The 2321-nt window shown below is 36.6% G+C and overlaps 1 long non-coding RNA gene across 1 annotated transcript in view; it reads right to left on the bottom strand.

The window, feature by feature from the left end:
* Positions 1–2109: 2109 nt before the first annotated feature.
* LOC147603847 (uncharacterized) overlaps positions 2110–2321 on the bottom strand; it is a 109512-nt gene continuing 109300 nt past the window's right edge. Inside the window, exon 3 of the long non-coding RNA XR_015265553.1 lies at positions 2110–2317. This is a non-coding gene — a long non-coding RNA (uncharacterized LOC147603847). The remainder of the gene's footprint in view (positions 2318–2321) is intronic.

Below are 2321 nucleotides of genomic sequence, written 5' to 3' on the forward strand. Positions count from 1 at the left end.
GCAATTTGAAGTTATAGAGATCTGTATTAGATACCCAATGGTTAATTTGAACCCTCAATTGTACCAAAAATAGTGTAGTATTGATTAATCATTGATTAGCAAATTAATCCTCTATTTTGTGTATAGAAAACAGAGTATGCGGGGAGTCCAGATCTGGGGCCTTAGAGTTCAAATGAGCTCAAATCCTTTCAAGGCCATCAATAGAAATTAGTCTAGTAGAGGATTAAGCCAAGAAACACAAGATTTGACCAAACATTGAATGCTTAATCTCTGTTTTACCAAAGTCACCTGCAGATTTGATGAAGAGCTTGGATCTCACTATAGACTTGATCAAATCAAAAACTGTCTTTACCAGCTTGTAGAGCACCCTTGAAAACCTCTAGGGCTAAGAGGAATTAGAGCCATTCCATTTGGTGTAGACAAGATCTCTAATTTTTCTCAGAAAAAAGGCGCCAGTGATTTAGCAAAAATTAGCAGCTCCAGTAGTAGGCGGTTTGACGAATTGCTTGAATGGGCTGGAGCATGAGGCTTGTGGCTATGTGTGGCTAAAATCTTGGAGGCTATTGTTAAGCCTGGAGGGAGATCAAGCCCCTCTACTAGCTGGGGGTGCAAAGAGCTTGTTGAAAAAGAGGTAAAAAATCTTAATTATGTATTAATCCTAATTAGCTAAGTGATTAGCAAGATAATGGGCTCATAAGATTGATGGATTCTAGGCTAGGCTCTGATACCATGTTAAATTTGCAGCAAGGTGATGAGCTATGGTGGATCAAATGCTAGAATCAACATCATTAAAAAAGAGATTAGATGATAACTAAGACGTGATTAGTGAGCAATTAACTGATAGCTTAATGTAGGCATGAATAAATTTCTCTTTTTCTTAATTAACTATTTATGCATAAACATAAAAATTAAATTTTCCATGATTATAATGAGAATCATTCATTTAATCTAGGATGATTAATCCTAGAATATGGTAGGAAGTCCACTTTTCATATTATGAATGAAAATGATTTATGTGTTAATTTTTCAGAAATTGTACCATAGTTTCGCTATTACTGATTTTACTCAACATCGAGTAATAGTGGGTGATCCCAATAGCTTAGAATGGATGGAAAATCGAAGGTAAGCGTGGGGCGGCACCAAATATGTTCAAGCCAGGAGCTTACCTTAGCCTTTACCAAATCATGTGTCATTTGGTATTTTGCCATAGAGCAGAAAAATGCAACTTTGGTACTTTACTGTAGAGCCAAAAATGTAGCTTCCCTTGTGGGTGTGTTATCTTGTCTATCACATCCTTGCTCCATTAAGACACCATAATGCTTCCATGGCTATGGGTTATGATGGAGGTGAGAAGAAGCTTGCCTACACTATGGATCATACAAGAGGTGAATAGACAAAAGACACTTATGCAAGAGGTTACAATCAAACCTATTTATAGCATGCAAGATTCAACAAAATACAAGCAAGAGGGTAGGGAAAAGAAGGAGAGCTCAAAATTACTTTATTGCAAGGGAATGAATGTGTATTGCTTAATGTCAAAATTGACTTATACTAGTATTAGACCTGCGCGTTGCTGCTGCGGGCAGGTAGAGTTCCAGAAAAAATAGGCTCAGTTTCTCCAATTTAGGTCATGTTTTAAGTAAACACAATACATTATTTCAAGTGACTTCATGTATACATATCTCAAAATAACATCCATGTCTCGTAGATTTATAGCAAAAACAAAAATATCATAGTAATGTAGCATACGAAGATGCAAAAAAGGACCAATATTACTTATTCTCAAAATGCACCACAAAATACGTATTCTCAGTTCAGTAATGTCAGAATCAACAAATTGAATTCTTCTCTTATGAGAAGGATCATTCATTTGTCTCCTCACAATACACTCTCTATTGTAAAGCGGTGATCCATCTCGCACATGCTCTACTATCGATGAATGCAAAGGACCTGCACAACCAAAACAACGATAAATCAAATCTCAAAAGGACCTGCACATAACGACACATAAAATCTCAAAAAAATCTTATAATAGAAAAACATAATCAAAATTACCTTGTACAATAGAACATCGAGTGGATGGTACATGAGAAGCTCTAGTATAAAACCCATAACGAATACCAATGGTCATGATGGATGTAAGAAACAACCAGTCTCATCGGGTACTGAATACCCCTCAAATGATGCAAAGCATCTGTCCATCTCTCTCCAAAACAAATAGACACCCCACTCCTCATCAAGGAACACCGATCCCGTACATCTCGATGCCTTCGTCTCGACAACTCTTACCATAAACGTATCAATGTCATGCAATATCCTAA

This window comes from Cibotium barometz, chromosome 63 (assembly GCF_041138505.1).
Source record: "Cibotium barometz isolate CiBa-2024 chromosome 63, ASM4113850v1, whole genome shotgun sequence".
NCBI lineage: Eukaryota > Viridiplantae > Streptophyta > Polypodiopsida > Cyatheales > Cibotiaceae > Cibotium > Cibotium barometz.